This window comes from Mus caroli, chromosome 13 (assembly GCF_900094665.2).
Source record: "Mus caroli chromosome 13, CAROLI_EIJ_v1.1, whole genome shotgun sequence".
Taxonomy (NCBI): domain Eukaryota; kingdom Metazoa; phylum Chordata; class Mammalia; order Rodentia; family Muridae; genus Mus; species Mus caroli.
The window spans coordinates 69571034-69582055 of NC_034582.1; the positions used below are offsets into that span (position 1 = coordinate 69571034).

Below are 11022 nucleotides of genomic sequence, written 5' to 3' on the forward strand. Positions count from 1 at the left end.
CTTCTTCTTCTTCTTCTTCTTCTTCTTCTTCTTCTTCTTCTTCTTCTTCTTCTTCTCTTCTCTCTTCTCTTCTCTCTTCTCTTTCTCTCTCAGCACTATAATAATCTATCTTACATATTCTCTTTAGGATAAGAAACTAGAACATATAAAAAAGAGATTTTCTTTACAGCTAAATTAGTGGATATATATATGTGTGTGTATATATATATATATATATATATATATATATATATCCATATTTTCCCCTGAGAATAGACTTTATTGGGGGTTAAAATGTTCATACATAGATAATCGTACCTCCACAATGTGAAGATAGAAATGCATGAATTTCTAACAAAATTTGGTAAGTTCTCATTCCTTCAATGGTTTTCCTCATTTATATCAAACAAGCAGCAGAAACAAATGACACAAGTGTTTTTTATGATGAAAATACTTAGACAAAATTAAAATTTAAAAGATTTTTGGGGCTGGAGAGATGGCCCAGCGGTTAAGAGCACTGATTGCTCTTCCAGAGATCCTGAGTTCAAATCCCAGCAGCCACATGGTAGCTCACAACCATCTGTAATGAGATCTGATACCCTCTTCTGGAGTGTCTGAAGACAGCTACAGTGTACTTACATATAATAAATAAATAAATCTTAAAAAAAGATTTTTGTTAATTTGTATGAGTATTTGCCTACATGTAAATAAATAAAAAAATATATACACCTATATATTTATATTATATTATATACATATATATATACATACATACATACACACAAACACACATATAACATACTATAAATATATATACTATGTGCCTGCCTGGTGGCCAGAAGAAGTCTAAATAGACTATTATATTCCCTAGAACTAGAATTATTGATAGTTGTGAACCTCCATGTGTGTGCTTTGAATTGAACCAGGATACTCAACAAGAGCACCAAGTACTCTTCTCCATGGGGTCATCTCTCTGGCTTCAACAAATGTTAATTTTAAACATCTAAATTTATTAAAACATTTATAAGACCACATATCTTTGGATTTCCCTGCACAACTACTACTCCATTAAATAATCCATGAAAGTGAGCCTCATGTCTAATAATGGAGATATTCAAAGGCTCACCAGGGATAATAAAACCTCTCCATATACTCCATGCTATAAAGAAGTGTGGTCAAAATGGGACTTAGACATTGGCTGCACCTTCAGGGAATCCTCCATGGAAATTCCACATTAAGACATGTCAGATTTTTCAAAACTGAAATATAAATGCTGATTTTGGGGGGACTTGTCAATGGAAATGACCCCACCACATTATTAACCCTCTCAACTCTGGGTTATTATGGCTTGTTCAGCACTTATTCTACAGGTGAAGGCAAGGAATGTCTAATGTTTATTATCTCATGTAAAGGACTGAATGAATATACCTTCATTTTGTACCATCTGAATTGCCAACCATGAACCAATAGTGAGTAAAAAGTAATTAAAAGTTAACTCCTAGATCTTTAAAGATTGTGACCCTTAGCAATGGCCAACATAGACTTAAAACAGAAAGGAAAATGGAATCTTATGTCCAGGGTTCACCACAGTTTACTGGTTACTTCAGTTTATGTGGAACACAGTGTGAACTTGTGTTAAGTTCTGGGGATATTGTGGTGAGATCAATAGATGTCTTTGCCTTTGTGAAAGGTAAGAGCCTAGTCAGGGTTGACATGAGTTAAACAATCACTCCAGGAGGTCAGAGTCCCCTGAAAATTCAGACTATGGTATGAAGGTATGATAAATTATATAGGGACACAGGATGAGTGGGGACCATATAAACAAAAGGCCAGGGAGATGCATTTATAAATAAGGCATGCATAGCTACATATGACAGCACAAACGTCAGGCCCATCATGTCCCAGCACTGCAATGCCTAGCATTCACTCACTGGTCCTGGGAATGTCAAGAGCTGCCACTTTTCAATATTCTCATACATTCACTGAAATACCTCTATGGAGGCAGCAGTGCACAGCAGACTAGACAGCAACTGAAACTATACATACCCTTCCAAGCCCAAGCAATGTCTAAGCACCCAGAATAATGCTAATTATTTATGTGAGCTAAGGCAGGATCAGAGTAACAAGCATTAGAATAATGCCCTGATAAAAAATAATTCACCATTCTCTCATTGAAGAGCCATAATCGAAAAGCAGTGCTCCAGGAATTGAGAATATACAATAAGACAGCTATGACCTTGAGTAGTTGAGTCCAATGATGTCAAAACAAGCAAACAAAATAAACAATCACACCAAACAGGTTTGTCTCATAACTTAAATGATGTAGCAGAAGTGTTAAAAGGTTTCTCCTGGGATAAAGCAAAGGTCCAACTCAAGTGTGTTATAATAAGTTACATTAAAATAAAACAATGTTGGTAAGACATTATACAACAAGAAAATAAAGATTTAATCTTGTAATTAACCTATATTTTCTGGCATTATTTAAACAAATCTTCTTAAATTTGAATATTCATTATTGTAAGAGTTCCAGAAATTTAATACAATGAAAAATCAGAAATATCAGAGAAAGATAACTTGCTTTTAAGACCCCTAAAAAATAGAAATGGTTTTATTTGCCAAAAGTCTCCCATTCTGGGCATAAAAACCTCCCCTTCTGCCACATCTCCAATGCTTAAGCAGAATGAGCAAAGGTTCCTACTGGGCAGTCTATCATAAAAACCAGGAACTGCTCCACTTGCCTTTAAAGTCCCTAAGTCTCCAGCACTGCATCACCTTCATTTCCAATCCTCCACTACATAATGGCCAGCACATCATATCCCTGGACACATACCATATAAACATCCCTATATTTGTGATTATCATGCAAATGTCATTGGTAAGAACTTTATTTTTTTCTCTTAAAACATGCATATCTCATGTGCCTTTCAGCCTGGCATCATAACTTCTCTACCTCAGCCACTCTTGCTGAGAATCTGCCTTCAACCTCAGGTCACTCCATCATAAAGAGGAAGTGGTAACACCATTGCATCATGAATGCTCTCCTCCTACAAATGGGTCTCTTAAACAAGCTGTCTATTGACCCATACCTACTGCATCTCTTTCTAGCGCCTTCCCCTGAATGTGTGTGTCTGGTGAGCCTGCATGAGAAGGGAAGGCCATTTGTAAAGGTGGAATAAATTTTGGTTCTTGGAGTCCCTGAAGGCTCTTATAAAGGGCAAAAGGTGAGAGAGTTGAGCTTCTCACAAAGAGATGGGCTTCTGGAATAATCTTTTATCCATTCTCTTGACATTAATTCCAAGTAATAGAAAAATTATTCCCTCAGCTTTTTACTTCTCTGTGCTACAAAGCAGAGACCTAAACTTAATGCTTGGCTGCCTAAGACATTTGGTCTCTTTTCAGGCACATTTACATGGCTTTTATGATACACACTACCTCCACTGAAGCCAGCAAGCCTCACTTATAAAGTATCTTTTATTTTCCTAAGGTTACCTGTCATCTCGAATGCTTATTTTTGAATAAATTTGCCCTTTCTATCTCTTTCTGAAGTCTGGCTGGTATAACTTTGCTGTTCTGACTTGAAACTCCTCTCAAAGTTGACTGATACAAATTGGCTTTCCTTGGCTGTTGACTGAATTGCTCTGACTGGCCTCAAATTGACTTTGGCAAACTGTCCTCTTCTTCTGTCTCTTTATCATCCTTTTGCTTTTTCTGTTTTCACCTGCAACCTGTCTCTACAAGATTGTCCCAGTAAACAAACACCTCCTCTTCACCCCCCCTCTCTGTGCTGCTCTCTTAAGTCACCTCTATTTTTTGTCTGTTCTCATGAGAGTTGGGTATAACCTATCTCTGACTCATTCTGTCAAATCTTTCTCTGATTCATCACTTTGTCTGCCCCTCAATTAGATATAACTTTCAAACATGGCTGCTTTCTTCTACAAACCAAAATTATCTTCATTGATTGAGATCAAAAGTATGTGCTACGGGTGTGTCTGTATTCCAGCCAGAGGGATTAAAGGTGTGTGGCATGTCTGCATTACAGCTGTATTACACAGACCTAGAAGGTCTTTGTATGTGATCTCTTGTCCGAGCAGTTATTTTTCTGGATTAAAATTTCTCTATACTCACTTCAATCTCTTTCTTCACCTGTACCTGATGGTTCAGCTGATAAAATACAGAGTGGAAAACCATATGTCCTAGATTTTTTTATCTTAAGGTAGACCTTGCTTCCTTTCCCAAGTTAGCAATGAGAGCCTTAACATATCCCATGACCTGGAGCATTGATGGGCCTTCATGCTCTTGGGCAAGCTTTTACTGAAGGTTAAAAAAACATCAGGCCCCATGTCTGTGCTCTTCTTTTCTACTTGACAACAATCAATCCATCATCAGCTTCATCACGACATATTGAGACTTCTATATTTATTGCTTGCTGTCACACTGGAAGTCTTGGGTTCCTTCCTCAAGTGTGCTTTTAATAAGAACTGCAATACAGTCATCTAACATGCAATTTCTTATAATAAGTCACATAAATGAACATAGACGTTACAATAATTACAAACAATAAGAGATTTCTAAAATGAAATGGCTAAAAATTAATTTATAGTAAAACACATAAGAATCATTGTGGGCTCTAGAGCATTAGGCAGAGGGTTTGGGATGTACTGTGAGCTATACAGCCTGGATGGCTCCAGAAAGACCAACTGAGGATCTCTGGTAGGATCTTCTCTAGTGGAGGATGGCAGAGCTCTGCCTTAGTTTCAGGCTTTCCTGGAGTTGAAGATGTGATCTCTCCAGCTTCCTGGTCCTGCCATGATGTCTGCCTCTCACTGCCATGCCTTCCCAAACTTAATGAGTTATTATTCCTTTGGATATTCAAAGATGGGATCTCTCAGCTTCTTGCTACTGCTACTGTCTGTGCCTGCCATTTGGTGCCAGGTCTCCATGCTATAATAGACTCTTAATAATCTGGAACTGCAAGCACAAATAAACTTTCCTCCATAAAAACAAAACAAACCAAAGAAAAGAATAATTGTGAAGCGCCCATCCATGTCACATGATGGGACTTTATTGTGACCTTAATTCTGAACACATGACACAGCCAATCTGCACTGCGCCTGCAATCACCAAATAAATGCTTGCAGAAGCACCTCAGCTAAGATTGCAGGCTACCATTATATGAATTACAGAGACTTTTTTACTGTACATATAAAGTTTCTTATCTTAAAGGCACATAATGATGTGCCTTAAAGACAACAGTGATGTGGAAAACAGAGACTTTTGACATTTTCTGCATCATTCCTGAACATGCAAGAATGGAATTAGTTTGAAATACATTGTGGTAAAAAACATTTGGCTTTTAAAACTGCTCTCTGAATTGCCAACTTGAGTTTAACAAGATACAATTAAGTAAATTTTGTCTTGGTATACTTCTGACATTTTGTATTATGTATTTATGTAAAACAGCAGTCTTAGCTCTGAAAATTATAAAATCAAAATATTTACTAAATCCAAACTATACTAGTATCAGTGTTCAATCAAGAATTAATTTTAACATAAAAATAAAGAAGCACATCCATCTTATCAGTTTGCGTTTTTACTTTTAATATTAAAATTAAATGATAAAACGGTTTCAAAGAAAAATTTTCTTATGATTTATTATCAGTATATGTACAAGTTGTATACCTATCTTATATACTGATTATCCATGTCATGTTACAATGAGTCATGGGTGAAAAGGGTTTAAGAAGCTCTGATTAACAACATACAGTGTTTAGTATAATAAAATGGGAACCTGGTAACAGAGAAGCAAATGGTCATTTGGGAATGAAGTTGAACACAAAAGTATACTAGCAACTTATTTATTTTATCAGAGCATAGTATATAACAAGGATGATCCTGAAAACACCCAATGTAGAACTAAATATAATAGGTGATTAGCAGATACAGTCTGTATTTCTCAAGTATGGTTCCAGAGATGGTTAGTAAGCTTAACAGAGGAAAGAGATGCTTTTTATTGTATATTTCATATAATGTGATCAATAGAGAGACGAGGAAGCACACAATCATGTCAGGACTAGGACAAATGTTTTACATACCCGATTTCAGAGCATCTCTACAAACACTGAGATAAACATCATTACCAATATCTAATAAATGAGCAAAGTGAGGCTTGTAAGTAATGGAGACTAGGTTTGAACCCAAGGTTCATGGACATGGTTCATGAACCTTCTGCTATTACAAATTTCATTTATTCACTTAAAAAAACTAAAATTAGTTGGAGGTTACAAAAACTGCAAATGAATTCTTAAATGAGGTAAGCATTCTAGATAAGTAAAATAGCTTACACTAAACTCGGATATGGAGAACTCCTCCACACACTCAGTTCAGAGTATAGCCAACTAAGTACTTCATAAGGAAGCAATCTGGGACAGACGAATGGTGACAGCTCATCAGAAAGTTTCATACATTTATGAGAGCATGTTGAAAAAGATGACTATATTTAAGATAAAAATAGAGTGTCAAAACTCAATTGCTCTTGGCAGTGGAGCATACATGAAACTTTGGCTTCTGATGTAATCAAAATAAACATGAAAATGTTGTCTAGCAACTGGGACAATACACACAGCTGATGTATGATCTCAACACAAGCCAGGAAAATCAGTGAGTAGGTGACTGATTACTGTCTGATTATGAGTCCTATCACTGGACCATTCTATAAGCTTTAAAAAGTCCACATAAGTCATTAAGTCAAATGTAACTGGTAAGAATTTATGTACTGTGATTCAATTTGTCATAATGGCAGGCAGTCCTGTGGTTACCACTAATCTCGGTTATCATTCTCAAAGAAGAAACTACCCCGGCCATTGCAATTCAGGGATTATAGACATGCATCATAATATCTGGCTCTGAACTGTGTTCTTAATAAAAATGTTAAAATGGCAGAAATTATAACAAGATTTTCTTATCCAACCTGATTTTCTAATGACTGAAATTAAAATGGGGAATGAAATAAAATGGCACCAGGAAATTCACAACATACACTGATAGCAAGTAAAGTCTTTATCAATACTGAAGAGTCAGCATGACAGCAGAGAGAATAGTTAGTATCTGTGGGACTTGACTCTGAGTCTGGACCGCTTGAGTGCTGTGTGACCTTTAGCATAGTTCTGAACTGCTCTGTGCCTTATTTCACATAGCAGCAAGCACCTTCCAGTTTATTACTATCTCACTTGAAGTGGAAATGCAGTGGGATAGAGTATATTTTAAAGTATGATACATTGAAATGCTATTGAAATTTAATTTAACATGAACAATACTGCCTATCTCTCAATGTGAGCAAAAGTTCTGTATTTCTTACATGGCAAGGGAATTTTTTTATTTCTATTTTTATTTTTATTTTTATTTATTTATTTATTTTTTTATCAAGGCAGGGTTTCTCTGTATATCTAGCCCTGGCTGTCCTGGAACTCTCTTTGTAGACCAGGCTGGCCTCAAACTCAGAAATCTGCCTGCCTCTGCCTCCCAAGTGCTGGGATTAAAGGCGTGTGCCACCACCGCCTGGCTGAATTTTTTATTACATACTACTACTACTTCTATTATATAACAGTATTAGAGCTACTATTAATATATGCCACTATTATTAATATTTACTATTAATAAATTAATATTTTTCTATATCTTGTGGCTTGCTTATTGTGCTCTCTTATAGAACACAGAACCATCAGGCAGGGGTGGTACCATACACAATGGGCTAGATCCTCTCCCATCAATAACTAATATAAAAAATGCCCCAGAGATTTGCCAATCTTATGGGGCGTTTTTGCAATTAAGGCTCCCTTCTTTCAAATGACTTTAGCTTGCATCAAGCTGACACAAACACTAGCCAGCAGATTTTCTGATTCCAATCAGTAGATGTAAACTTCATTTACTAAAAACAAAACGAAACAAAACAAAATAAAACAAAAAACAAATAATATTGACTCAATAGGTACAACAATAAAAGTTTAAGTTGATTTCCAGTGCTGACTTAAATTTAGATACAAGTTCTGCTTAGTTAGGCATATAATTTATAAATAAACTAAGTATAGGACTTTGTAAGATCTGTTGACGAACAATAACCAGAATCAAGGTGAATCTTGCTATCTGTGACACATTTAAACTCTCTGGGACTCTGGTTCTTTATTTATAAATATGTCCAATATTTATATGTAATATACATAATATATTATTAGGTTAAGATACATTAATAAGTCTTAGTGTACCTTCCCCTAAATACTGAGAAGAATAAATGAAATGTTACGCGAATCCTTTAGCCTAGTAGCTGTTGAAACCTCCCCTGAGCACACTAGAAGATAATCAGCTCACAATAATGTTAGAAAGAGACCTGAGAGCCGGAACTGGGAACCTAGTCACTCAAGATGAAAGGAATCCTGCTGCAGGCCTTGTGTGGAGTTATTGACATAAAACTAGGAAATATAAAGAACAATTAGCCATAAGCACATACTGAACACGATCTCAAAATTCCCTGCCCTGGGAAATGGATGACCATGAATTTAAAAACACACTGTGATAAAGACAAAAGCTATACCTATGCCACTGAACATTCAGAAATCAAATCACTTTCTCCGTGTGGCACAGGGATTTCAAGCACAAACATCTACATACATAAAGCCTGAATCATCACAGACAGGATATTTTAGGACTATCAGGCAGAAATAGGTCTACAACACAAGCAAAAGGACTCCTGGAAAACAATCTTCCCTGAAGAACTTTCAAGGTAGATGTTTCAAATGCCGTGTGAAAACAACACACTATTAGGGAAAGTCAACACTTATAAACACTGTCCCCAGTATTCTTTAAGAACTTAACACAACACAGTAATCTGAAGCAGACTTTATGTTTTTCTAAGTTCAGAGACAAAGGAATGAAGATGCCGCACCATGGATAGATAAAAGTATGACATACACATACTCGAACAGAGACATAAGGGACTGGAAGAGACAGCTGCAGACATTAATCTAACTACAGCAGAGAAAAAGAGATGGAGAATATTAAAGAGAAGTTATAGTTGTGGGTGGTATCAATTATGGCCACTAATTTCAGTTCCTAGTTATAGGTTTAGCCCTCTGAACCGAGTATATCTTTGAATTGTATCTTATTAAAAAGGTACACCTCTAAAAGATTATAGTATGTGAGTCATGATTGCTAGTCTTTGAACCTGAATCAGGTAAAATGATTTTATTTGCTCTGCTCATGTGCAACACAGAAAAAGTACATGTAACTAAAAGATGGACTAATAATTCTATTTTCTGCAACTTTCTTTTGTCATGCTCTTAACATAGCTGATAAGAAAGTACAATAAAGACGAGCTGCTATTTTCTCTGCAGAACAGTGCTCTCTCATGCTTTCCCCAGCCACTCTTCAGGGTATTCTTGAAGCTGGTTATTTAAATCACTTGTATGAGAAACTTCCCTCTATCACAGAGTGTGTCTACATATTAAGGAAACTTGGTTCATTACATACACTGCCTTCTATGTGATTCAGAACTCTAATTCTGACTAATGTTGTGCTGTGCTGTGAAGGCCAGATATGCTTACAGGTTGGATCTTTATGGTCTCATTCTCATACTCATAGCAGTGGTCATCAAACTCTCAATAAGTATAAGAATTTATCTAGAGCTTTAGATTTCTCAATGACCTTAACTGGGTGGCCAGAGAGGGGGCTTGAGAATTTTCTCAAGAGAAAGTTTAACAAAATTTACCCCAAGGGAATTTAATGCAGATACTTTTTAGTCCACAGTTCATGAAACACTGTCATAATCAATTCTAAGAAGTTGAATGATATGTGTCATGGTTAATTGGGACCCACATTCTCTGAAAACCTGTTCGCTAAAGCACAGATCAATGTGTCTAAGAAGACCTTTATGAGACATAGCTACATCCGTCACTCTCTTGATATCCACAAGAAAGACCCATATCAATGGTCCCTATACCATTCATATACAGTGACCATGGAGTGTACAAAACAGAGGCAAACTATATGCTATTAACTCTGTGAACTCAATAAAGGCAGATGTTATTTCCTAATATATGAATATCTCCTGCACCAAATAAGCCTAAACATTAGATTTGTTATAGACAGAATTTACCTATGTAGCCTTGGTTGGCTTAGAACTTGTATATAAGCCAAGATAGCCTTGAATCTACAGCAGCCTTCCTCTATCTGCCTTATATGTGCTTGCTTGATAGAAGACAAAGGCTTCCTTAGTAGACTGTCAAACTTTCTAAACTCTAGTTCACTGGGGTCACCCACACTGCATTTTATTTACTTTTTTATTTATTTATTTTTAAACTAGATCTCACTATATAGCTCTAGATGTCCTGAAACTCACTATGTAGACCAGATGAGTTTGAATTGGCTCTGTCTCCCAAGTGATTAAATTAAAGGCATGCACTGCCATGGCCAGGCTCAAAGCTATATATTTTTATTTTTTATGCTTTTAAAAGTATTGCAAGGACTGGAAAGATAGCTCACTGGTTAAGAGCAGGTACCATTCTCTTGAAAAGGACCTGAGTTCAGGTGTGTTTCCAGATATGGCAGCATACAAACATTTGTGGTTTTCCATACACTCACACACACACACACACACACACACAGACACACAATTTAAAAAAATCTAAATCTTAAAGAGTATTTCAAAGGGATTGGCAAGAAAACATAACTATTATCAATTCTAAATACTAAAAAGAATAGAGCAAAATGTATATGAACCATTGTGTGTAAGGAACTAAGCAAAACCTTATGGAATTCTCTTTATCTAGCTAAAGTAAAAAATCCGCCAGATGCTAGATGCCAAATATGAAGTCAGAAACTAAACTGAAACAAATGCATCATTAGAGGTAGGAAATGCATGAGATTCCTGGGCAATTGATTCTAGCTGTCCATGAGCTTCCCTCTCCTTTTTTTACACCTTGCTGTGCTTGGTAAGTAAAACACACACACACACACACACACACACATACACACACTCATACACACACACACACA

The 11022-nt window shown here is 36.2% G+C and overlaps 1 protein-coding gene across 5 annotated transcripts in view; it reads right to left on the bottom strand.

Annotated features, from left to right (window-relative positions):
* Cast (calpastatin) overlaps positions 1 to 11022 on the bottom strand; it is a 110055-nt gene that overhangs the window by 57189 nt on the left and 41844 nt on the right. The window lies entirely within an intron of this gene.